Genomic DNA, 27,994 nt, shown 5'->3' on the forward strand with positions numbered 1-27,994 from the left:
ATCCCAAGGCTTGGTGTTTTAGTCTTCTCCCTATGCTTGGCCTAGTTAGTAAAGAACGACTAACTGGGCTCATGCCCGTCTCCCCATTAGACTGTAACAAACTTCACCATAGCAGGGAATCAGTCACATTCATTTCCCTCCATACAATGCCTCATAAATGGTAATCATTTGGCATGCACATACACACACATACTACCCTGTATACTACGAGTGTATACGTATATGTGCTGATATACCGAATGCTATGAATACAAAATTTTTTAAGCCCCCAAATTCATAAATCAAAAACAGAAGACTCAGCAACTCCTTTTAAATTTTTATTAAATGTTACTCTAATTTTGAACCACGAATCCTTCATATCTGTTCCATCTTTCTCTTACTGACCCTTCAGCAACTGTGCTTGGGCCGGCTGATAACCCGTAGAACTGATGGAGCCAGGGCATCAGAGGAATACACTGCAGACATTTTGCGCGGAGCTCCTCAGCTGCTGGAAAGTACATTCCATTGCAACCAGTCAACAATTTATTTGAAGCCATTATTATTAATAATCACTGAACACATGGATTGTTCTCATTAGGAAAAAAATGGGAACAATCTACTATTTTAGAAATGCTCCTAGAGGGACACTTCAAAAATGAACCAGATGCGGTCTACGTTCTGGACTATCTGAAATTTATTTGATATAAATAGAGGCCTACAGAAACCCTGCGGGCACAAAAGGCACAAGACACATATAAGTTTATGAATACTGCATTTATTACATTTTAATTGCAATACTTGCTAACTTGGTGCTCAAAGAGTGATTTGGGTTGAGAATCTTCCTGTATTAACACGGTGCGATCCATTTCTGCTCAATGGTACCCTGTTTCCAGTCATTCGCAAAGGCTAACAGTTTCTCTCCTTTTGCGGCCCATTTGTGTTCAAAGACAGGCGCAAAGTGCAGGAGCCGGGCTGCGAACTGGAAACTTGATGTTGTCTACACGATGGATTGATATGGGGCCAAATGTGGTTTGTAAAAGCAAGCACTTCAGGCAGCATAAAAAATACATAACTGGAAGTTTGGCTAATCTAGTACTCTCACTGAAAATGGATAATTAGGAAACGGGAAAGGAACATCTGGAAGGGACAGGATACTAAAGGTAATAGAGAAGAAGATCTTTTAAGGGTGACCTTCTGCAAGTGGGGCTTCGGAATTGATGCTGGGACCCTTGCCAGTTGCTGTTGGGAGTTTCTGCCTGAGATCATCTCCACACTATCAGAACTGCCGCTTCTATTCCTTGCTAAGGTCATCTCCCCTCCTGAGCCCAAACTGTCATGCACATCATCACCCGGTCATTTGCTATAGCCTCTGTGAGTCCCTCCAAATTCCCGTTTTTGAGCCCTGGCGAGTGGGGAAAGGTCCTCAACCTTTCTGCATTGTGCAAAATAAGGAAAGTGGCTATTCTGCTTTTCCTTTATCAACAGCAAGCTTAGTGTGTTTGATGGATGGGGTAGCAGGGAGGTAATGTGGGACATGTGGGATCACTGGGGCCTGCAGGAGGACTGGAAGGAGAGTTGCAAAGGCTTTCGAACTGCATGATCAGAGAGAAAGCCTGAAGTGCCCAACTGACAGCTCAACAAGCCTGTTCAGATAGAGCTTTTTCCAACAGGAGAAAATCCGTGACTTTTGCTATCTGCCCCCCACCACAACCCCTCTCAGAATGATCACCTGGAAAGAAAAAAATCCATTGCTTTTCCTGTAACAGTCACAAGACAACAGCGCAATATTTACTATTCTTTTGAAGTTATACAAAAACAGCCAATCTGAATATGCCTGATGGTCCATTGTTGGCTGGAAACTGAGATATAAATAGAGTAATTTGGACGCTAACCCACAGCATCCAATATCTTTCTGGAGCCCAGACAATGAATGACACCAAGATCTGTTTCTGGACTGAGCCCTGTATTTTGCATTCAGACTACCCTCAGGGCTACTACTTTCTTAGACACAAAAGAATACTGGTGGACTTCAAATAAAACAACTGCCTAATTCAGTAGCTGCCAAATGATAGGCCAATATTAAAATACTTTAGCTGTATTTTTCTATTGGGAATCAACATTGGAACCCTTTTATATAGTAAAAATGTGTATCATTTCAGCAGTTAATAAAGGCACACAAATTACTTACAAAGTAGAACAACCTGATCCATGTAAATATTTATCTATAAAAGCTAGTGGGGATTTTGTTGTTGTTGTTGTTTGTTTTTTTCCCAGATTGTTGAGATCCTCCTTACCCACCCCCAGGCTGTGGAATGCCTGATCCCCATGTGAATTGGTCCACTTATCCTCCATGAGAGGTGGGGGCAGGAGGAGTGGGAAAGGAGGCAAGCTATGGGCAAAATAAGATTTTAGTCAGATTCAAAAACTGACTGCTATTGTTTCTGATAAATTGGGCAGTTTCTGCATATTTTTTAAACACCCATGCTTTACTCTTAAAACAGTGGGATTTTATGCTTCATAGATAGATAATATTTTAATGGCATTGATAGATACTGCTATTAGAGATGTCCTAATATGACATCTTTAGCATCTGCGTAGTATTTCTGCAATATAAATACAAAGTAAATAGATTTAAAATGCTGAATTTTTAAATGAGCACTTAAAAATGAAAATGATTTAAGAGATATTCTCATATTCTATGAACTTAATTCTTTGGGTAAAAGAAAAATAATTTCGTATTTTTATTTTAACTCCAATTGGCCCTTGAATCATTACTCTTCAAAGTCCCCAACAGAAGGTGGAAGACAATGATTATTCCTAACTTACTGGTGAAGAAAAGCTGCACAAAGGAGTTAAATTACTTTTCTACTGTCACAAGTGAGGCACAGAATCATGAAATTATATCTTGTCTTCTGGTCTATTTTTCAGTCTTCAAAGCAGAAAACTGGCATAAGCCATATTGGGAATATGTGTAGTTTCTGGAACCAGCAGCTGACAGTCAATGAAGATTTCAAATAAACTTTTCTTTTAAAAGCCAAAACAAACTGTTAGACTAAGCTGGCTTTTGTTTTTTATAAAAATTTCCATATTCTGTATATACCTTTTCAATGTAAGTTTCTTATATTCCAATATCAATTCATAGGTAAACAGTTGGATGCTAGTGCTTTCAGCCTGTTCTAGAGCTCTTAAATGTTAAAATATCTAGTCACACCATGTCAGTTCTTAAATATTTCAATGAATTTAGTAGCTCTTTGCATATGTATGATTGTTGAATTTCATTAGTGAGTCAGACATGAAGCTTCTAGGTCTGAGTATGCCAAAATTTTGATGTTAACATGCGGAGGGAAATACAAACATGTTCAAAGACCTACCCATTTTGAAAATTTCAAAATGTCACTGTTATAGAATAGCTATCCAATTAGTAATTGTCTATGTGATTCATCAAAAGAATAAGCATCAGAAAATCACTCTCCTATAAGTCTAAAAGCTCAGTATTTAAATGATATTTTGCTTTTTATAATCATGTCAACTCTCATTATGCATTTTTAATTGTCAATGAAATTTAGTAATAAAAAGGGAAGGCTTTAATTGAAATGTTTGTAAAATCTTCTTACTTGGAGAGTTTGTGTGAGTTGATTAATTAAGAGACTTTCACAGTTTTCATATTGATTGCCTTTGTGTTTCTGAACTTTCTGTCTGTTGTTCATGAGCAGAGCAAAAGTAAGAAATCCTGGATGTAACAAGATGTAGGATTTCTCGATACAGGTTTCTACTTTGATAAATTGAGTGTTTTCCCCTCCCTTTTTGGCGTATTTCTCTGTTCTTCCATTTTGTAGAAAGAAACAGGCTTTTAAATGCTGATACTTTTGCTTCAATGTCATAATTCCACCAAATGCCTTTAGGAGATAAGATCTCCTATCTCTAGTACAGTTTTTATTTATTTTATTAAACTGTTTAAAAACAGAAATGAAAAAAAAAAAAAAAAAAAAAAAAGCCCAACCTGTTTTGCTAGGACTAAGCCAGAAGGAAATGGTAATAGCTGTATTCTAGATCTCTGTAGTTAAAAAAAAAATTAAAGACATAGGACTTTTCTGCTTACATTTGGGTGAAGTACATTGGTGCTATGTTTAAACTATGAGAGCTGAATCCATTTGACAATAAAGTTAAATATTTCCCAATATTATCACTAAAAAGTGTCTCATGGAATTTTATGCAATAAGTTACATTTCAAAATAAATAAAAATAAAATTGGTCTTTGGTACTTTTAATTAATCTTTCCTCTTACCACCAAATACTTAGGGTGTTGTTATAAGATAAATAAATATTTAGGGGATTGTTATAAGTTAAAATAAGTAAATGTTTAGGGTGTAATGAGATCAGCTTACAAATTTTCTAGCTTGTTTGTTTAGGAATTTCCCCTCTATACCAAGACAAGATACTTCTCTCTTCTTTTGAACATTTCAGCATATTTGTCCAGCATTATTTTTTCATTCTCTTTTATCCCTGGGGCTCTCAATGTTTAAATAGCTCCCTCCCATGTAAAGCTTTGCACCGATATCGATCAGCCTAGGCTGGAAGTTACTATGAGGCATTTTCAATAATCAGCCCAGCTGTTCAGAGAGCTCCTTGAATAAAACCCTTAGGTAAACAGCATAATACACCAAGAACTCTCTGCCAACAACCAGCCCTGCTCGGAAATCTCAAGGATTGCTACGAATGCTTCACTAAACAAAGAACTTAATTCTGATTTTAACAATGAAGGCTATAGAGTAATTCAAACAAATCCCATCTTTCATTCACATATGTAGAGACTATAAGGGGTTCCCCCCACAAACAACATGCTTGCACATATTAATTCCAAAGCACTGTGTGTCAAGTAAACAATTTTTACACATCTAAAAAGCAACTGTATCAAAGGTAATCTTTTGGTACTATCATTTTACTCCTTAATCCTCACATTCTGATTTAAGTTTATTTATTTAGAACTTTTAGGTCAATCATATTGTCTATCTTTATGTAATATACAGTACAGAAATAAAGGTGCAATTACTTATTTACAATTTTACTTTACTTTTAAATTTCTTCTTTACTTAAGAGTTAAATGCTAAAGAAAAAGAGAGTCTTTTATACTGCTGTTATTTTTTATTTTTTATTTATTCATTTTTTTTAGATGGAGTCTCACTCTGTCTCCCAGGCTAGAGTGCAGTGGCGTGATCTCGGCTCACTGCAACCTCCACCTACTGAGTTCAAGCGATTCTCCTGCCTCAGCCTCCTGAGTAGCTGGGACTCCAGGCGTATGCCACCATGCCCGGCTAACTCTTTGTATTTTTAGTAGAGATGGGGTTTCACCCTGTTAGCCAGGATCTCCTGACGTCGTGATCCGCCCACCTTGACCTCCCAAAGTGCTAGAATTACAGGCATGAGCCACCATGCCCGGCCCTATATAGGAGTTCTAATCATGACTTTTTGCGGATATGCAACAAGGAAACATTAAAAGAAGCACCGAAAAAGTGACACTATATATAAAGTATATTGTAAAAATAGCACTAGTTTGCCATGCAGTAAAACCCGTAATGTTCACAACCTTCAATGAATAAACATCATACAAGTAAACAGTGTTTCAAAATAGATGACACCTATAAAATCTCGTGAGTCTCCAAATTGTTTTGCTTTTAGAAAAACAAAACCAAATAAAAGTTAGGAATAAACAATTTCTAATGTTTCTATTGGAACCATTCAAAAAGGCCTTCATGTCATTATTAAAGTTAAATATATCTGTCTGGTTAAGGCTATTCTGAGACAGAATGAGTTTACAGAGGCCTCTAGGTTCTGGAAGAATAGACTAGCCTTCTGATACATAAGAAATGTGAAGTGTTTGCTCTGATCTATCTATATCCATGACAACGAATCTTAATGACTCTGTTTTTTGTTGTTGGTGGTTGTTGCATTTTGTTTTGCTATGGTTGTTTATCTTCTCTTCACTTTGGAAGAGAATAATTGATCTCTAGCATTTAATTTATACTGACTGCACCGTGTAGTAATACACCAAAGAACAAAAGATACTACCTCTATACTTTAAGTTTTTTTTTTTTTTTTTGAGACTGAGTCTTGCTCTGGCACCCAGGCTGGAGTACAGTGGTGTGATCTTAGCTCACTGCAACCTCTACCACCCGGGTTCAATTAATTCTTGTGCCTCGGCCTCCCAAGTAGCTGGGACTATAGGTGCATGCCACCACACCCAGCTAATTTTTTTTTTTTTTTTTTTTTTTTTTTTTAGTAGAGACGGGGTTTCACTATGTTGGCCAGGATGGTCTCGATCTCTTGACCTCGTGATCCATCTGCCTTGGCCTCCCAAAGGGCTGGGATTACTGGCATGAGCCACTGCACCTGGCTGGAGTTTATAATCTATTTGACAAAATGGGACACTCCCCACCCCCGCCCATAACACAGCATCCCACTATCCAATGGCAGGAGAAAATTAATGAGCTATTACAATAGGTAAAAAAAAAATAATAATAGTAAGTAATATTAATTGCAACTATATACCTTTATATAAAGCCCTGGCATTGAATGTCAACTATGTGAGTTGATGAGCTCAAGATTCTTGGTGTACAAAGCGCCCTTATATAAAGCTTTATGGGATGGCAAAGTTTGTAGTGAAAGAGTCGGCCTTCACTTTGACACATATTCATCCGTAAATGCAACCATGCAGAGTGCCTACTGTGAGCAAAGCATTCAGAGCCCAACCCTCAGATTTCTCTCCCTTGCAGGTGCTGCTTCATCTCAACCCATAATTATTGGCAGTTCAAGTTCGTACTTTGTATTTCTTTCCTACATTCTCCAGTCTCCTTTGAGATCCTCATTCACTTTCATGGTTTTAAAATATCATCTCCGCTTCTATGCTTAATCTGTTAAACTATTCCAAGTTTTACTCCCTATTTCCTGTTACATGCTGGGTAGTTCACCCATCCCTTAAATTCAGTGGGCATAAATAAAAATCATAGCTTCTTGCTATGTGCCTCTTTCCATCAGCTAAATGTGGGCAAATCAAGTGGGTCTCTTAGGACTGACACATATCAATTCAGTTTGAATCTTCCTTTATTTTGCTTCCCATTTTGAACCAGTCATCGGGTTTTCTCAAATCTTACTTTGAATTCTCTCTCATATTTGTTTCTTTTCCATTCCTACTGTTGTAACCTCCCACACAGACTAGGGCAAAAGCCTCTTAACTAGTTTCCCTGTCTTCATTGTCTACAACCATCAATACGTCTCGACTGTTTGATCTTTATAAAATCTTCCTTAAACACCACTTTGGCCACGCTCACCAAGAAAAATCCAAGGCTTAAGCCAGCATTCAGAACCTTTCAGAATTTAGGCCTAAATACTCTTTCAGGCTTCTCTCCCAATTCTCTCTGGCATATATTCTAGACTTGGCCACCTCTGAGCTTTGACCCTTGCGGTTCCCTGTCTGGAATGTCTCTACCAATCTCCACTCCTTACAATCCTGCTGACTGCTCACGGTTCTGCTAAAACGCTCCATCTGCCATGAATTCTGCATCTGCCTTTGCCAAAGGGATCTTTCTCCTTAAATTCCTAAGCACACTGTCTCATCTCCAAAAGATTTACATGCCTGCATTATCCTCTTTACCAGAGTAAAAGCTGCTTGAAGGCAGGAATGGTGTTATCTTTTATTCCCCCCCAATAATGAGCACAGTGTCTGGCTCATATTATGAATGAAGGCAGCTCCAGCCCCAGCTTTCTGAACTTTGCAGTCATAGGCAACAACAAGGCAGTGACAACTCTGACAAATGTCCTTAGGAGACTCCTAGAATTAGCTCCTCTAATGCTTCTCGGTCTGCCTATTTCAAAAGTTAAGGAAGACACAGAAAAAATGTTGGCCACTCAGTCCAGGATTCAACCCCAGAGTTTATTTATTATGCATGTTTATGCATTCAGATTGTGAGGGAGGCAATGGGTATGGATTGTAAATGGATGGCAAACTTAATGAAAAGCAGACAAAACAGTGTAAGAAGGCTTAAATGCCTTTTAGAACATGGCAGATATATAAAAAAGTCGTAAGAAAGTTTACAATAAAGAAAAGAATGTGGAAGAGTGAGAGTCAAAAAAGGTAATTACATAGAAGATTTTTAAACAGCTTGTCTAATGGAGAAGCTGAGTGATTAAGACAAACAGCTTGCCAAACCACCTTGTCACAGGGACATAAATCTGAAAAAGCAGCAGACTCCTCAGAAAGGTCAGACAGATCATATTTAGTTTCAAAAGGAAGAAAACATGAAATTCATGCGTGTGTGTGTGTGTGTCTGTGTGTCTGTGTGTGTAACCACTGAGAGGCAATGGTATGATATTGATAATCTTTGGAGAAAGAAACCTTCTGTATTGTCAAGTGACTTAAAACTCGAGGCACAATCCAAAACAAGAATTAAATAGCACAGCATAGTGTAGTCAACACCATATGAGAGGGTGCCTTCAGGGCAACACACACTGCTGCCAGAACACCAACCAAAAAATGGACAATCAGGATCTCAAAAGAGATGAGTCACCCAGAGGGTCTCTGTAGGAACAGTCTAGTTTCTTAGCCTTGAACTGAAGTGGTCTTGCCACAGGCAAGGAAAACATTGCACTGTTCCACAAAGTCAATTCTAAATGCATAAGCCATTGAAGCGTATTTCTTATGGAATAAAGACTGAGGAGAAATAAAGATTGAGTACTGAAAGTAAGGATGCAAGAAAACTTTTAAAGTGGCCAATCTTGCTTAAATAATGCTTGCAACCAAAAGCGAAGAAAGCTCTGTTACTCTGGGAAAAAGGTGTTTGGATACACCACTAAAATAGGAAGCCTAAAAGAACCACTGTTTTATAATTCTGAGTTAACTGTGATTCTTTTTCCTTTTTTCCTTTTGTTAACTGATGGTATTTTCTGGAGTGAGTCATGACTATTTTTTTTTTTTTTTTTGGTCTAGAGCCAACTTGACAATGCTATTTAAATAAATTAACTAACTAAACTGCAAACTATAAGCTCTTATGACCGTAAAATAAGAGAAGAACTGGGAAGTTCACCAAGGATGAAATAGGAGAGGCATTTAATAAAATTCGGTTACAGAGTCAGGGTAAGGTAACGCTCTCAGTGACACATTTAGGTAAAGCTAGTCTTCTCCACATGGGAGATATTACTTTTGGGGAGCAAAGTTCTTTTCCTCACCACTGTTTTTCTCCAATCTCTTCTTTGATTTCCTTTTGGGCTCCCTGGGTATCCGGTTGTGTTGTCCCAGCCCTGGTGTTTTGCCTGCTATCTCTTTTCAATATCTGAAGATCAATTATCCCTTCGTGCTAGCATAGGGAGGACAGAAATTCTGGGGACCACAACTTTTCCATTATGCTTGAAGGAGAAAAGCAGCTCTCTCTCCTGTAAGATGGAGAATTCAGAGGTTTACTCACAGGCTTCTGGTGATGCTTAAAGCAGAGAGTCAACCTACAGGGTTTAGCACAGTGCCTGGGACGTGGGGAGTACTCAAAGGATGTGAGCTAATCTTCCTACTATTACTACGTAAGTCCTGTAATTCTCTATGACCCACTATGTGCTCCAGATGACGCCGAAGACCTAGAAAAGTGGCTTTCATCACCATCAGACCTCTCCTCTCCTCTCCTCCAGACCTCTCCCCTCCTCTCCTTCAGACCTCTCCCCTCCTCTCCTCCAGACCTCTCCTCTCCTCTCCTCCAGACCTCTCCTCTCCTCTCCTCCAGACCTCTCCTCTCCTCCAGACCTCTCCTCTCCTCTCCTTCAGACCTCTCCCCTCCTCTCCTCCAGACCTCTCCCCTCCTCTCCTCCAGACCTCTCCTCTCCTCTCCTTCAGACCTCTCCCCTCCTCTCCTCTCTTTTCTTTTCGTTTTTTCTTTTTTGAGATGGAGTCTTGCTCTATCGCCCAGGGTGGAGTGCAGTGGTGCAATCTCAGCTCACCACAATCTCTGCCTCCCAGGTTCAAGCGATTCTCCTGCCTCAGCCTCCTGAGTAGCTGGTATTACAGGTGGGCATCACCACACCTGGCTAATTTTTGTATTTTTAGTAGACATGGGGTTTCACCATGTTGGTCAGGCTGCTCTTGAACTCCTGAACTCATGATCCACCTGCCTCAGCCTCCCAAAGTGCTGGGATTACAGGCATGAGCCATCACGCCCAGCCCAGACCACCTTTTCATAACAAATATTTCACACATGATTTTTAAAAAAGAAGTCAATATAATGCACTAGCTGTAATATAAAGAAAAAATACAGGAAAATAACTTATAACAAAATAAGAAGTATTTCTATTTGTAAATACCCAGGCATTACTATACTAATAGATACATCTAAGTAAGTATATGCTTGTGCCTATACAACTGTCACATGCATGTACAATCAACATGCATGTGACACTACATATGCAAACCAATCCACAAGCACTGTAATGCCAACTCAAATACAAGTCACATTACCATGAACATTGTACTCACCCAACTTGCCATCTGTTCCTCTTCCCTAACACCCTTATGGTTAGGTAGGACTATATGACTATTTCTGGCCAGTACACTATAGTCAGAAGTGATGTACCTCGCTTTTGGGTCAAAATATTGACGAGCTGGTATGTGAATCCCGTTTACCCCTGCCCGCAGTGGCTGGCAACGATCCCCATGGTGGAGTCTGGATGCTTGAGTGAGTGGGGCAGAGCCCTCTGTCAATGCTTGATCAACTTTCAGCATAAATAAAAAAGAAACCTTTGTTGTGTTAAGCCATCAGAATTTCTAGGTTAATTTGTTACTGCAGCATAATCCTGTCTATCCTTCAATGGTAAAGAACTCCTTTAAAATAAACCCTGATTATACACAATTATTGTATACTTGCAAAATTCCATATATGTTCAAGCCACACAAAAATACTTTTGTGTTCATATGAAAAACTAGGTTCAGATAATTATAAATAGGGTGTGCACCTACATAAATGACCAGCAGGACATTTGAGAGTTTGTGCAGGATCGGGGACTGTTATAAAAGACTGCGCAATACATTCCAGGATGTTTATTACCCTTGACTTATCACTGAGATAACCAAAATGCCCCAACAAAGGTTCAAAATGTCCCCTAGGGAAGAATACTACCCCAACTGACGGCCACTAACTTGGAGAAAAGATCAACATAACCATGGCTGGCCAAGTTGTATACTGTTACAATTAAAATTATATTGTTAATAATTACCATGTTATGTAATTTCATCAGTAAGTGATTCATAAGTTACAGTGTCTTAGAATCCTGGATTATGTTCTGTAAGAGGTAAACAAAAATAGGTGAAATAAAAGGGTTCTCTGGTCCCAGATTGAGCAATGCTGGGTTAAAGAGTGCAAATCTTTAGCACATGGAGCATTATGAATCACGAAAAACAAGACACAGTATGCACTGTTCCTCACACTTATTTGAACTGAAGACCTTTTGTTCCAGAGCTTCCTGCAGAACTCACAAGCCATAGGCTACAGAGCCCTCACCTTTACAGAGGAGCAAATTAAGACTCAGAGGTTTGTGTCAGGCTTTCAGGGAGTTAATAGCAGAGCTAGGCCTAGAACTTAAAATCAATATTCCCAACCATAAAAAGGAATGAAGTACCGACCTAGGCTGCAATGTGAATGGACCTCAAAAACATGATGCTGAGTGAACGAAACCAGACACAAAAGGTCACATATTGTAGGATTCCATTTATTTGGAATATCCAGAAGAGATGAATTCACAGAGACAGGAAGAAGATTGGTGCTTACTAGGGGTTAGGTGGAGCACAAAAGGGGAGCAACTGCCTAATGAGCATGGGGTTTCTTTTTGGGGTGACAAAAATGTTTTAGAACTAGATAGACATGGTGGCTGTACAACACTGTAAGAGTACTAAATGTCACGGATATGCACATTTTAAAATGGTTAATTTTTGGTTATGTGAATTGTACCTCATTAAAATAAATAACTAAGGTTTAAAAATTAATATTCTTTTCTCCATACTACGCTCTTATCAGCCTGAGCTCCCCAGTGTAGTAGAGAGTAGCACAGAAGTGTGATGTTTTCATACTGCTTTCTCATACTGTTATATATATTACCTTTTGTTTTCTGGTTATTGAGTAAGGAGTTGGATACCATAAACCAGTGAATAAAATTTTGTGGGGTTTGATTGCAGGCTGAAAAAGATAATTCAGCTATGTTGAACGGAGAGTGGTTTTCTCTCCATTAGCTACTACAAGCTACAGTCTGTCTTGGGCAGAATAGAAATGTCAGGGCATTGGAGCTAAGTGAATAGAGGTTCAAATCCTGACTCCACCACTTAATACTATACAGTTACAGCCCATTATTCAAATTTTCTGAGCTTCCATTTCTTTATGTGAAACATGGAGTACTAATACCTACAATACAGGATTATTGGGGGAATTAATTGCAATGATATAGGTAAATATATAGAACAAAACTTGATTCCATACTAGAAAATAAAACCAAGTTCTAGCACCCCCAAGTGTAATGTTTTCCTGGACGGCACAACTAAAATTCCCTCAGAGGGCTGGAGGGGGGACCCAGCCTAGGCTAGGGATTTTCTTTCTGAAGCTGAGGACGTATTTGGCTCCGGGAAAGAATTTCAGGGTGAAGATTTTCTTTGTTCTGTGACTCCATGGGATGCTCTGCTGTACTGCGTAGATGAGAAAGTGGGAGTATTGGGCAGAATAGATTATGCATATGCATGTGTTTATAAGATAACAACTTCTCTAGAAGGGAACCCCTAATAATCAAGTCTGTTAGAAGAAAGAGTCTCTGGAACCTTCATCTTTTGATCAACTGGGAACGAAGTGGGCATTTCCAGAAAAAAACAAACACCTTTAGGCACAATAAATGTGTTTCTTTAACATACTAGAGTCCCTCTCAACTTCACTCTCAGTTTTAATACTATAAAACAGTATTTTTAAAAATACTGAAAAATCACCTACGTTTAAAAAAATCCAGTAGTTGCAAAGTTGTCCACTGTACTACACAGAAAGACTTATGAATGGCATATGGCATGTTTAGGAGATTTGGCTCAGATGGAAGCACAAGGGATTTATGTGCATCAAAATCCTCAAATTGACAGAGATTATCCAGTTAAAACAAATAAGCAAAGTGACTAACTGCAGTCACTTGAAACTTAGCAAGCATAGCTCAGTGCTGCTCACGCCACTTTTGAGAACTGGAGTGGAAGTTAAAAATGTTTAATTGCTAAACTGCTGCTGTATAGCCTAATTTTAAAATAATTTCTGCATTAAATAGGCATTGATTCCTAAATCACAGCATGGTTTACACTGGTTCCTCAAAGATCATGCAGGAGTCTGGAGACAAGAAGCCCCTTCCTAAGGGAAGCCTAACTGGAAAAAAAAAGTCCTGTTTTTAAAAGGTTCTGTTTCTTCTTAATTCCAAGGTGGGGAAATCCCAGATAAGCCTCCACTCACTGGCCATCAGAGAAATGCAAATCAAAACCACAATGAGATACCATCTCACACCAGTTAGAATGGCGATCATTAAAAAGTCACAAAACAACAGGTGCTGGAGAGGATGTGGAGAAATAGGAACACTTTTACACTGTTGGTGGGATTGTAAACTAGTTCAACCATTATGGAAAACAGTATGGCGATTCCTCAGGATCTAGAACTAGATGTATACATGACCCAGCCATCCCATTACTGGGTATATACCCAAAGGATTATAAGTGCTGCTATAAGACACATGCACCGCATTGTATGTTTTATTGCGGCACTATTCACAATAGCAAGACTTGGAATCAACCCAAATGTCCATCAGTGACAGATTGGATTAAGAAAATGTGGCACATATACACCATGGAATACTATGCAGCCATAAAAAGGATGAGTTTGTGTCGCTTTGTAGGGACATGGATGCAGCTGGAAACCATCATTCTTAGCAGAAACTATCACAAGAACAGAAACCAAACACCATGTTCTCACTCATAGGTGGGAACTGAGACAATGAGATCACTTGGACTCCAGGAAGGGGAACATCCACACACGGGGCCCTATCATGGGAGGTGGGAGGGGGAGGGATTGCATTCTGTGAGAGTTATACCTGATGTAAATAGCTTGAGGTTGATGGGTGCAGCACACCAACATGGCACAAGTATACATGTAACAAACCTACGTTGCATGTACCCCTACAACTTAAAAGTATAATAATAATAAATAAATTTAAAAAAAACAAAAACAACCAAAAAAAAAAAAAAGAAACTAAGAAACTAATAAAACTCCACCTTAAAAAAGTCAGCCTATTCTCCTAAGAGAAGTGTGGTGATGAAACCAGGAATAGGAAGAATGAAGGGGATAGGAGGAATAGTGTAGGAGGAAAATCTCTTTTTCTGTGAAAATCCAAAGCAAGCTCCCTCAGGGGCCTGGTCCTAAGGAAGATTAGGAGAGAAGAACTTTCTGGTGCCCTGTCCCTAAGGAGGAATGTGATGCATGGGTTCAGATGCTCCAGAGCGCTATCCTGAGGCAGGCTCTGCCTGCAGCCACCATGACGGCCACTGGACAAGTGTCTGAGGCCTCTGAGTATCCCAGTAACATCACCTGTTACCCCAGAAGCCATTCACTTGGCAAACAACCTGCAAGGCACCTGTCTATTCAACTGACAACATGGAGAGAGTCTGCTAGGTTGTTCATCATTAAGTGAGTAACTAGTAATAGAAACATGATAAGAGTGGTAATGGGTCTATTCTCAGTATGGGTTATGAGATGTCAGGTGTATCAAAGAGAGTCAATGACCCCAAAATTAAAAATTTAATCTAAAAAAATCATACTTTAAATATAGACACACATGTATGCATTGGAAAAAACACTGGGAGGATATACACCAAAATACTAACAGTGGGTGATAAGGTTATCTGTATTTATAATTATAATATTGTAAAAGATTTTAAATAACAAAATCTTATATTTAAAAGATAAAATATAGTTTAGATCAAATACTTTTGGATAAAGAAAACCACAAAGCAGCAGCACTGAAGATTAAATGGATGATCCAATACTAGGAGAACAGACATTATAAAAATAAACAAATCCAAACTGGCTGCAATCCTGTAAATGAGAACCAGTGCTGGGGCAGTTGGTTGAACAACTTTTAAAACATGGAAAGCTGTAAAATATGGTCTTTTATGATAAAAACTTGATTTAGGATTCTTTGATGGCCCAATTTTAAAATTAAACATGATTAAATAAATCTTACCTCTATGCATACATAAAATGATTATTATACATGTTTGCATCCCAAGATCTTGGCTCCTTTATTCTTGAACAGGTGACTCTGTTATTCACTGATAGAATTCAAATACTTACAATAATCTTGTTTTACAACAGAACTATAATATTAATCCTATAATACCTAAACATAAAGATTACGGTTTATAAGATTTCACTGCAGCATTGTTTGTAAATATAAAATACAAAGAAAAAATGCCCAGCAACATGTGAATGATTACATTATGACACAGACACATTATGGAATACTAAGCAGTTACTAGGAAATAATTCAGATCCATCTACACAGACCTTGGAGGTGTGTACATAAATCAGAGTTGGCTAGAAAAAGGTACAGAACAGTATACATAATAGAATTTTATTTTGTAAAAAGAAAAAAGTGTGGTTTTGCATATATAGTCTAGAAGACCTTGGCGTCCACTTCTCCAACATATGTGTGGGGTTCATTTTCTCATTTCACTCTGTTCTCTGCCTAAATACCCCTCAGAATCTTGCCCTGACCATCATATCTCAAGTTGAACCCCCTGGAATGATCTAACCTTTTATCCTATTGTATTTTACTTTATATTGTGAATCATTACCACATTTTATATCATATTTTTATTGATATACTGCCTGTCTCACTATTATAATGTTCAGTTAATGAGAACAGGGATCTCATCAGTTTGGTCACTGCTGTTATCTCAGTACCAGGTTCTGTTATATAGTAGATGCTTCGATATTTGTTGAAAAAATAAATACATCTCATTATGAATGTAAATATGAATATATGCACATGTATGTGTGCATACATATTGACACATATAAACACGTACTTAGATACAGACAAAACATATGAATATATAGGGGAAAAACTCTCAAAGTTTATATACCTACTATGAATAGTGGTTATATTTGAGTAGTTAGAGTGGGAGAGATAGATGGGTAAGGGTAAAGGGGATGACCCTTTCATTTTTTACTTTATATACTTCTATCTTATTTAAATAATTTATAATAAAGATGAATTAAGGTATGATAAAACATTTTTAAAATTGTCATATAAGGACTAGGGTTTGCTGAACCTATATAACTACTTTAAAAATATGTCTGGAGATAACATTTAGGTATCTCTAGTTTTCAACTGGACTGATCAATTGAAGATATTTTAATCAATGATAGTTTCAATCTCCTTACTTTAGGTGGTCATTCTCCAACTTTAGTAGGCACCTGTCCAGTTTGTTAAAAATAGAATCCCAAGGTCCCTACCCAGAGATTCTGAATAGGGTTTGGGTAGCAGGAATTTTTATTTTTATTTTTTATTTTATTTTTTTATTTTACTTTATTTTTGAGACAGAGTCTCGCTCTGTCACCCAGGCTGGAGTGCAGTGGCCGGATCTCAGCTCACTGCAAGCTCCGCCTCCCGGGTTTACGCCATTCTCCTGCCTCAGCCTCCTGAGTAGGAATTTTTATTTTTTTAAAAATCATTCAAGATGATACAAAGCTCATCATTTAAGAATCCATCTTGAGATAGAGCTGAGACAGGGAAGACTGAATCAACATATACTTAATGAGGATCAACTATCTGCCAGGCAATTGTGGATAATAAACATTAGACAAGTTTAATTAATTGGTTATTAGTGGACAAATATTTCAGCAAGCTGTGTTTGCAATTAATTTTTCAGTGGTTAAACACTACACCAGTCTGAATAGAACAAAATTATCTTGGAAGTGAAAAGTTATGATGCAGGCTTTGTGGTTGCATTTGTGTGAATTTAAAAATAATATCACACTTAATAAAATTATTAGATTAAGCCTTTACCTGTTTTAACTGGAAGATGGCAAATGCAGGGTATCTGAAAACAAAGGCATCCCCAATGTACCTGAAGAGCAGTGGACTATCAGCTAGAAAACCCTGGCTCTATCTCCTTTTGACCATCACATATGGTCCTTCACTAGGACTGAATTTTCTCCTTTGTAAGCGGCTAGAGTTGGTTTTAAGATCACTTCTGCACACATCTACAACCATCTGCTCTTTGACAAACCTGACAAAAACAAGAAATGGGGAAAGGATTCCACATTTAATAAATGGTGCTGGGAAAATCAGCTAGCCATATGTAGAAAGCTGACACTGGATCCCTTCCTTACACCTTACACGAAAATTAATTCAAGATGGATTAGAGACTTACATGTTAGACCTAAAACCATAAAAACCCTAGAAGAAAACCTAGGCAATACCATTCAGGACATAGGCATGGGCAAGGACTTCATGTCTAAAACACTAAAAGCAATGGCAACAAAAGCCAAAATTGACAAATGGGATCTAACTAAACTAAAGAGCTTCTGCACAGCAAAAGAAACTACCATCAGAGTGAACAGGCAACCTACAGAATGGGAGAAAATTTTTGCAATCTACTCATCTGACAAAGGGCTAATATCCAGAACCTACAAAGAATTCAAACAAATTTATAAGAAAAAAACAAACAACCCCATTAAAAAGTGGGCAAAGGATACGAACAGACATTTCTCAAAAGAAGACATATATGCAGCCAACAGACACATGAAAAAATGCTCATCATCACTGGCTATCAAAGAAATGCAAATCAAACCACAATGAGATACCGTCTTACACCAGTTAAAATGGTGATCATTAAAATGTCAGGAAACAACAGGTGCTGGAGAGTGTGAAGAAATAGGAACACTTTTACACTGTTGGTGGGACTGTAAACTACTTTAACCCTTGTGGAAGACAGTGTGGCGATTCCTCAAGGATCTAGAACCAGAGGTACCATATGACCCAGCCATCCCATTACTCGGTATATACCCAAAGGATTATAAATCATGCTGCTATAAAGACACATACACACGTATGTTTATTGCGGCACTATTTACAATAGCAAAGACTTGGAACCAACCCAAATGTCCATCAATGACAGACTGGATTAAGAAAATGTGGCACATATACACCATGGAATACTAAGCAGCCATAAAAAAGGATGAGTTCATGCCCTTTGTAGGGACATGGATGCAGCTGGAAACCACCCTTGTCAGCAAACTATCGCAAGAACAGAAAACCAAACACCGCATGTTCTCACTCATAGGTGGGAACTGAACAATGAGAACACTTGGACACAGGAAAGGGAACATCACACATCAGGGTCTGTCGTGGGGTCGGGGGAAGGGGGAGGGATAGCATTAGGAGATATACCTAATGTAAATGATCAGTTAATGGGTGCAGCACACCAACATGGCACATGTATACATATGTAACAAACCTGCACGTTGTGCACATGTACCCTAGAACTTAAAGTATAATGATTTTTGTTTTTTAAGATCAGTTCTGGCTCTATATTTCTTTTATCTTTCTTTTTTCTTTCTTTTTTTTTTTGAAAATACTTGTTAGGAGTTATTTTACTAAGCACTTTTAGGGATACAAAGAAGATTAAGATGTAGTTTTGTCCTCAGCAACAGAAACAGATTATAATTCCATTAGTACAGATAATTCTATAAATCAACAGATAAATATACTGTAGCTTTATGAATGTTGATTATATATATCTCAAATTCAATTTACCTAATAAACAGAAAAAAATCTTTTTTAAAAGGCAGAAATGCTTAGATTTTTGAAGATATAGATTAAAAAAAAATAAAGATATAGCCACACGAAGAAGCTGAGCAGTTGCCCCAAAATTCCTATTTGTTTTTGATTTCATGGTCTTAAAATCTCAGATTTCCACTGTTATGTGACCTCCAGAAGGGAGCTTTTACCTCTCTGTGCTTCAGCCACATCATCTGAAAAATGAAGGTTTTGTGTGGAACCAAGCTGTTGATTCTAACTGATTCTAGAACTGAATGATGCGTCCACATAACTACTGCGAAATAATTACAAAAAAAAAAAAAGGACGCAGTTTCCAAATGTACTTTGTTTCTTCTTGCTGACATTTTCTTGGGGAAAACAGAAAGATTAGAATAGACCTAACAGTAATAAAAATTTGTTGATCTACCACTTTGTGCAGCTACTGCTCTAAGTGCTTTATGCAATTTATTAGAGATTTATTTTAGTACTATCTTTTTGTAAAAATTTTTTATTTCTGTAGTGTTTGGTTACATGAGTAAGTTCCTTAGTGGTGATTTGTGAGATTTTGGTGCACCCATCACCTGAACAGTATATGCTGCGCCCAATTTGTAGTCTTTTATCTCTCATCCCCTTCCCACCCTTTCCCCCAACTCCCCAAAGTCCATTGTGTCATTCTTATGCCTTTGCATCCTCACAGCTTAGCTCCCACTTATGAGAGAGAATATACAATGTTTGGTTTTCCTTTTTTTTTTTTTTGAGACAGAGTTTCACTCTTGTTGCCCAGACTGGAGTGCAGTGGTGCGATCTCAGCTCACTGCAACCGCTGCCTCCCAGGTTCAAGCAATTCTCCTGCCTTAGCCTCCCAAGTAACTGGGATTACAGGCACATGCCACTATGCCCGGCTAATTTTTGTATTTTTAGTAGAGATGGGGTTTCACCATGTTGGCCAGGCTAGTTTTGAACTCCTGACCTCAGGTAATCCACCTACCTCGGTCTCCCAAAGTGCTGGGATTACAGGCGTGAGCCACTGCACCTGGCCTGGTTTTCCATTCCTGAGTTATTTCACTTAGAATAAGTCTCCAATCCCATCCAGGTCGCTAGCTCTTCCTTTGCATGTACCTGATGCTTCCGATAATCGTGTTTCCATATGTAATGGCTGCTGTTGTGCTTTCAGCAGTCTTTTACACTTAAACACATACACACACAAATATAGGTGTAGCCACAAAGGCTACATCCAAGTTAAACATATGTATTCAGCCCTTACTTTGTTACAAAATACTTTTTAATTTTTTTGAGACAGCGCCACACTCTGGCACTCAGGCTGGAGTACAGTGGCATGATCATGGCTCACTGCAGTCTCGACCTTTTAGGCTCAAGTGATCCTCCTGCCTTAGCCTCTCGAGTAGCTAGGACTATAGGTGTGTGCCACTGTGTCTGGCTAATTTTTTAAATATTTTGTAGAGATGGGGCTCACTATGTTGCCCAGGCTGGTCCTGAACTCCCAGCCTCAAGTGATCCTTCTGTCTTGGCCTCCCAAAATGCTGACATCACAGGCCTGTGCTACCATGTCTGGCCCTTAAGCTACCCATTATAATAAACAATTCCAATTATTCAAGTGAAAAATAATCTTGTGATTATTTGGCAGAAAACATATCAGAAACTGCAAAACTGCTGATTCACAGACTTAAAACAGCAATAACAACAACAGCAGCAAACTGCTAATAAAAGGTTATGAGGTTTGAGCCATTTTAAGTACCCTAACATTGTGTCTTCCATTTTTATCTTTCCTGTTATTATACTTATATTTCACTTACAAGCATTTATCCTAATAAGAACTTTTTTAAAAAAAATAAAAATGAAAATGTATATTAAAAAACCTTCCCAAGTATCCTAGGAGTCTTATAAGCATTTATCCTAATAAGAACCATTTTAAAAATAAGACATAAAAAATGAAAATGTATATTAAAAAGCCCTCCCAGGTATCCTAGAAGTCTCTAGGTAATATGAACCACCAGCGAATACATCACTACCACAAAGATTTCAAAATAACATCTTGAGAACAAGGAGACACAATGGCTCATTTCATACTTTCTTTTTTCCTTCACATTTCATTCTAGACTAATCAGGGGGCTCAAACTGCCCTGCTGCCAGAATAATCCATATTCCATTTAGTGTTGCTGATGATGGAAAGAAAGGAAATGAAAGAAATGGGATGCCTCTAGAGGACCACAAAGAAAAAGATCACAAGGACAGTGACTGCTAATTAGCAACATATTATAAATATGGGTAAATGCACTAGTCTTTCAACTCCCGAGCCCCTAAGTTCATATCTTAGACGGAAGTGAAAATGTGTTTGTCAGTCCCATGCTGTTCTCTTTTCTTGAAAGATGATGGACAACCGGGAGCCGAGGCTGAAGGCCCTTGCAAATAGATCTGCTGCTACAATAGGTTTCACTGCTTGGCAGCAGAGGCTGCTTCTGACCAGTGCAGTTCTCTCCTGCCTAAGTAACCTGTTTATAATCAGTTCTTAAAATCTTAAAACAATCTGTTCCTTTAGCAGAAGCAATTTTCACCCTTTTCCTGCACAGTGCCGAGGTTGTTAATCAGAAGCTGGAAACCCTTGCTAGTATTTTTTTCCAGCCTCTCCTGAAGCACTGAAGATTTTGTCCAAGTCAGAGGAATCCTATAGGAATGGATTATAAAACACCTTCAGGCTTGGGTAGTAAGTCCCAGTGCCTTTTGGGAAGCAGGATTCGATTATAGCCCCAATCTCTTGTTCTAAGACCTGTCGGGGAGAATGTGCCCCTGGCCACACAGTAGCCAACCCTGTAGCTGTTTCAGATCATGACCGGATCCAAAGAGAGTTCTCAGCCAGCAGGCTGAGGATAATGGCTGAGATATCAAGTGGTCCAAAGGAAGAAAAGATTCAGAGAGTTCTGGCAAAAAAAAAAAAAAAAAAAAAAAAGAGGGTTATTTTAATACTGTTTAGAAGAAAGAAAAATATATCTATACATATATACACACACACACGGCCTGACTTTTTGGGGCTACTCTAATAAAATGGGAACATGGTGTTTTCAGTCTTCTCTTAAAAGCCTCTAGCCTGTCTCTTTCCTGCTGGATTTACAATGTTAAAAAGCAAAATCCCAGAAACCTATTTCTGTTTATTTAAGAAGGATAAAGTGTTACCCCAAAACAGAGGGGCCTTTTATAGAGATTGGAAAACAAATGGTTTAAGAGCATTAAGATCTACATATCTCTCATGCCAGCACATTTAAAGTCATCAATCAAACATAATCCTGAACATACGAGGTGCAAAAGTGCTAAAAAGGCCCCATTAAAATCCAAGCCTTTTCAGGTGTACCACCCAATCCTGAGCATTACACACGAGGCAGAAACAGCTCTAGTTTATACACACAATACCATTAGGGACAATTTATCATGTCTTTAAAAGTGATATATAGTACATTGTGAAATTGCTTATTAACTCCAAAAATAACAAACCCAGCTTGTCTAAATGCACTGGAATACCCATAATTGGAATTTTGAAAACTTAAGTTACAGCCTATTCTTATTTACATAGCTTCAACTTTCTACCAATCTACCTCCTAACTTGTATTTCAGATTTTTAAATTTGCATTTTTAAACCAACACTGGAAAGTACAGCTATTTGGACAAAAAATTTTCAAGATGTTTGAAAGAACTCTGCTACACCAAATGCTTACAAGAATAAAGGAGATTATATGAACACACTGACTCTGGGTAAAAATCTAAATTATAGGAATTGATGATTTTTATCTTTCAAATCTTGTTTTCTTTTGAAACATGGCCAGTCTGCACTTATTTCCTGGTTTTCCCTTAGTCCATTATAAAGAAATATGTATGTGACTCTTTCTAGTTCTGGCTCTTCTACCCGATCCTATTACACCTCTTTTTTTTTTTTTTAAAGGTACTTTTTGTTTTATAAATATAAAATTTTATACATAAAGATAGCACTCTTGGTCTACATTAAAATCTACCAAAGCCAAAGTTAAAAATTTTAGCATCAGTAAAAGGCAGAGGAAGCTCAAAACCAGCAACAGATGTTGCTTCAGCTGGGTGTGTCTCGTGCCAATTAATGTTAAAGCCTGCAAAAACAACTATATTCTGAGGCCCCCTTCAGGGGCACAGGGACTGGTTTGCAGTTTGGCTTTTAGGTATATCGATTGGCTTATGGCATGTTGTTGATACATTTCTGTGCTCACATTTTGATGGGATAACTGTATGTTTCTCTATCAGAGGATTACCTGCCTACATACAAAAAACAGAGCCTTAAGTGTTTCTTGGCAAGCTGATCCTGCAGCACGATTAGAACCAGAGTTAAAATAAGCACCTCAACTCTCTCTCTCTACCATCTCCCTCTTCTCTCTCTCTCTCGACTCCCACAACTGAGGAATACTGTCATTTAGCAAACAAGCACCAGGTGATACTATGGGGCCAAGGACAGTGGCCAGACGCTGCAATTACTAAGAGTACCTTGCATGTAAGGAACGTATGGCATGGAAAATAGAGACGAGTGTGCAAAAAAAGCATAATGTTGCCAGGGACTCTGGAGTAGTCAGTGCCACACGGAACAGTGCATGTCATGAAAGGTGTTACCCAGTGGACAATTAAGGATTTCGTGCTACATGCTATGACTGGAAAAGCCAAGGCAGAAGTACATTTATAAAGTACTTCCAGAGACAGGGTCCAGAGAAGGATGGGACACATTGGTGCTCACTGAAATGATACACATGAATCTAAGAGGTAGTACAATGTGGTGGAATGGTTCCCAAATTAGGAGAATTTAGGTACAAATTTTTGCTCTTTTCTTGGCTTGTGAACTTGGGAGAGTCACTTAACCTTAAGTTCGCATTTGAATAATGGGGACAATAATGTATACCTGATAAGGATGGTAGAGGGACTATGAAAAACTTACATAAAACATATATAAAAACTATTTATGAAGTGCGTCTAAGTCCAACATTTCCCCCCATCTTGTTTCATGAGATGATAAGATGAACAGGGTCTGTGACCAAATACACTGAGAAACTCTTTGGTATAAAAAGTAAAAAAGGAATGTTACTCCTTAGAACCATTAATATGCTCATGTGTAATCTCTACAAGACAGGAGCGCAGTACGCAGCCTTGCACACAGACACGTGGCATGAAGACCTCTTTTGATGGAACGCCTCCTTCTGCAGCGAAACACACTTTAGGAAACAATGCTGTAAGTCCTTACATGTAGCCACCTGCTTAGAGTTTACAAGTTAATATTGGAACAGATGGCGATTATTGAAAACTACCAAAACAAGAAGATGGAAAAGAACAGGCCATGTTTCAACAAATTTCATATGGATGGAATTCTCCATCTATAGAATGGAGAAACCCAAAATGCCCTATGTAAAATCAAGTCCTGGCCTAATCAAAGGCTCTGCCAATGGTTCTGGTCTGGAATGATGCATTGCCCATCTAACCCCAATTCTAAGTAAGGCACTTCAAATCCCTGGACACTCACTTTTGCTAAAAGCATCTCTGAATTTTCCATGGTTCAAAATTTTTTTTTCTTCTTTTTTTTTCAGATGGTGTTTCGCTCTTGTTGCCCAGGCTGGAGTGCAATGGCGTGATCTCAGTTTACTGCAACCTCTGCCTCCCGGGTTTAAGCAATTCTCCTGCCTCAGCCTCCCGAGTAGCTGAGATTACAGGCACCCACCACCATGCCCAGCTTATTTTTGTATTTTAGTAGAGATGGAGTTTCCCCTTGTTGGTCAGGCTGGTCTCGAACTCCTGACCTCAGGTCATCCACCCGCCTTGGCCTCCCAAAGTTTTGGGATTACAGGCGTGAGCCACTGCGTCCAGCCAGTTCAAAATTTCGGGTTAAAAACCGCCCCCCCCGCCACAAGTCCTACCAACTCTCCCCAGTTGAATGTGTTTCTTCCTCTCTTATAGGCCTATAAGTAGTTTGCAGCTCTGTTGTAGCTGTCAGCCTCATAAGCAAGCCTTTCCCAGAGCCATTGTTTCCACTAAACTGTACCGCCTTCCAGAGCAGGCAGTGTGTCCTTCGTCTTCACAGCTCCACAGTGCCTAGTACAATATTGAACATAAAGAAAGAATAAAATGCTTGTTGGATCACATAGCTTCAATGATCAGTAACAATAATACCCCAAAGAGATTTACAGTCCAACAGTAAGATGCAAATTCTATTAAGGTCCAATAATCATTAAGTGAAAGGAACAACACACACTGTTAATATTACAGGAAGTTACTTACCAGGCTTAAAAACATAGTGTGCTATGTGCTATCACCAGGATTTCCAGACTGTTGCCAGAAATACTTTAGAGGAGAATTTTAAAAGTCCTGGGAAAACCAGATTGTTGCTGAACAATTTCAAAGTTAAAAATACAACCCAGGGGTCGAGACCTTCCCGAACCACATGGACAGCCATGTTCTCCATGCTGGACACCCTTTCAATTATGTCCTCCCGTAGGTGGTGTCTCCTTCCCTTCCACCTCTAGCTTCCATCCTCCCCTCCTGATCCCACTACATATGTACTTGTTGGCAAGCAAATCAGTTCCACTGTCAAGGAAAAAGGCAAGAAAGATCCATGTACATTTTATCCCAAGCCTTACTCACAAGGAAGGAAGTTAATTAAAGTCTCATCTAGCAGACATTCCTCCCCCAGCTGTGTCTAGTCACGAGGAGAATGACGATTGTGCGCATCTGGGCAAAACATTAAAGAGGAAAGCTCTGCAAAAATTAGGTATGGTTTGGAAATAAGAAACAAACACAGTTGTATATTTTGCAGAAACAACATTAAAGAAGCCCCAGGCCAGCCTTGTAGCTTGGGGGCCTCCCAGGTGGAGGCAGCGAAGAGTTCAAAGAAAAGCTGTTGGAGTGTCAGTCTAGCTCCCTAAAATGAGACTGTAAGATCCTTGAGCACAAAGGCCCACATTTTCTCCATCCCTGGAAAGCATTCCCCACCCAGACCTCCAGGTGAATGTAAGGAACTGTCTTCATGATCATGTCGGTCTTATTTCCACATTTTTAGTCCCATTAAGGCCCCTTTCCACTGTTTCTCCCAAAGAACCATTTTCCAAATCCAATGGATTGGCTTGGACCGTGTATATACTTATCTTTTCAATCATGAAGTCAGCTGGAAAAAAAAAAACCTGCTAGTTTACTTTGACATGACATCACCAATATGACAATTTTCTGAACACACTGCACAATATATATTAGTTGTTTTGTTTGTTTGTTTGTTTTTGAGACGGAGTCTTGCTCTGTTGCCCAGGCTGGAGTGCAGTGGCGCGATCTCGATCTCAGCTCACTGCAAGCTCCGCCTCCCGGGTTTGCGCCTCAGCCTCCAGCTGGGACTACAGGTGCCTGCCACCATGTCCAGCTAATTTTTTTTTTTTTTTTTAATATTTTTAGTAGAGACGGCGTTTCACCGTGTTAGCCAGGATAGTCTCAATCTCCTGACCTTGTGATGTGCCTGCCTCGGCCTCCCAAAATGCTGGGATTACAGGCGTGAGTCACCGCGCCTGGCCTATATATATATATATTAGTTCTTTAAAAAACAAAACAAAACTGTGTTTACTAATGTGCCAGGCATGATTCCAGAGGATGTATTTATTTTTTCTTAGAGATTCTCCCAGACATCATCTTGTTATCTGACAGCTAATTAATACTTGGTTGATTGTGATGATAGGCTGTGTGAACAAAACTCAGTTCTGTAATTTCAATGTATTTTCTCTACCCTATCCTTCCAACCTCACCTCCTCTTAACCAGTCAAGCTGAACTACCCCTCAATCATCCATTGTGCTTTTGCATCTCCCTGCTGTCCACCTTGGATGTCCTAATAATATTCAATAATTAGATATCTGCCTAATGAAGGCAGACTCCAAAATGTATATATAGCAACACTTTGGCCTAATGTCCTCCCTATCTATGGTATGCATATTCTAACTATACTAATATTTTAAGGTCAGACTCAAAAATCATCTACCTCACAAAGTCTCTTCTGACAACCCTTCCTCCTTCCCCTAAGCCAAACATTATTGCTCCTTCCTAACAGTCCGTTAATATTACCTTTTGACATTTACTATATATATATATCATATAATGATTTGTATATTTCATTATCCCAATCTATTAGGCTCTAAGATCTTGGAATGCTGGGTCATTACTTCTCTCATGCCTTTTAGCTTCACACCTAAGGATGATAATGATGATGATGTTGATGAGGTAGCGGCTAATTTTTAATGGGAGTTTTACTGTGAACTTGGCACACTGTTAAATGCTACTTATCTCATTTAATTTTCACCATTCTATTAAGTACTATTATTATTGCCATATTATAGATGAGAAACAGGCTCAGAGAAATTAACTGGCTCAAGTTCACAGCTGTTAAGTAGAAGAGATCAGTCCTGTATTTTTTTTTTTTTTTTTTTTTTGAGACAGTGTCTCACTCTGTTGCTCAAGCTGGAATGCAATGGCACCATCTCAGCTCACTGCAACCTCCGCCTCCTGGGTTCAAGTGATTCTCCTGCCACAGCCTCCCGAGTAGCTGGGACTACAGGCAGGTGCCACCACACTGGGCTAATTTTTGTATTTTTAGAAGAGACAGGGTTTCACCATGTTGGCCAGGCTGGTCTCGAACCCCTGACCTCAGGTAATCCAGCCACCTCGGCCTCCCAAAGTGCTGGGATTACAAGACTGAGCCACTGTGCCCGGCCGCTTTGTATATCTTTTATTATATTAATTCCAAGGCATCTTCTATTTTGTGGTTGTAAATGGCACCTTTAATTTGTTTCATTTTTTTGGCTTTTAAACAGAAATACAAGTGATTTTTGTAAAATTTTTCGATTCTAGTCTTATTTTTATTCTTTAAATGAGAATATTTGAAATTTTACCATGCATATGTAACGAAGTTCAAAGTTTATGAATATTTTTAGATGTGTCCTGAAAATATAAGGCCCAACTCTGACCACTCCCCTCCTAACTTCCAATAACAAAGCAAAATAGGAAGAAGGCGTTAGTTCTTTTACTTAAAATGAACTCTCCTTCCAAATTAGATATTGTTATTATTATTTTTAATCTAAATTTAAAATGTCAATCTTATTTTTTTTTTAGATTTAGTAA

General features: G+C 38.7%; 1 protein-coding gene and 1 long non-coding RNA gene across 21 annotated transcripts in view; one reads left to right on the forward strand and one right to left on the reverse strand.

The window, feature by feature from the left end:
* Window positions 1–27,994, reverse strand: part of VTI1A (vesicle transport through interaction with t-SNAREs 1A) — a 380,208-nt gene that overhangs the window by 183,674 nt on the left and 168,540 nt on the right. The gene's annotated exons all lie outside the window — the stretch shown is intronic.
* On the forward strand, window positions 15,566–24,066 carry LOC116269522. Its single transcript, XR_004177139.1, has 3 exons — window positions 15,566–15,612; window positions 22,459–22,596; window positions 23,980–24,066. It is a non-coding gene; the product is annotated as an uncharacterized LOC116269522 (long non-coding RNA).

Source organism: Papio anubis, chromosome 11, assembly GCF_008728515.1.
Source record: "Papio anubis isolate 15944 chromosome 11, Panubis1.0, whole genome shotgun sequence".
NCBI classification, from domain to species: domain Eukaryota; kingdom Metazoa; phylum Chordata; class Mammalia; order Primates; family Cercopithecidae; genus Papio; species Papio anubis.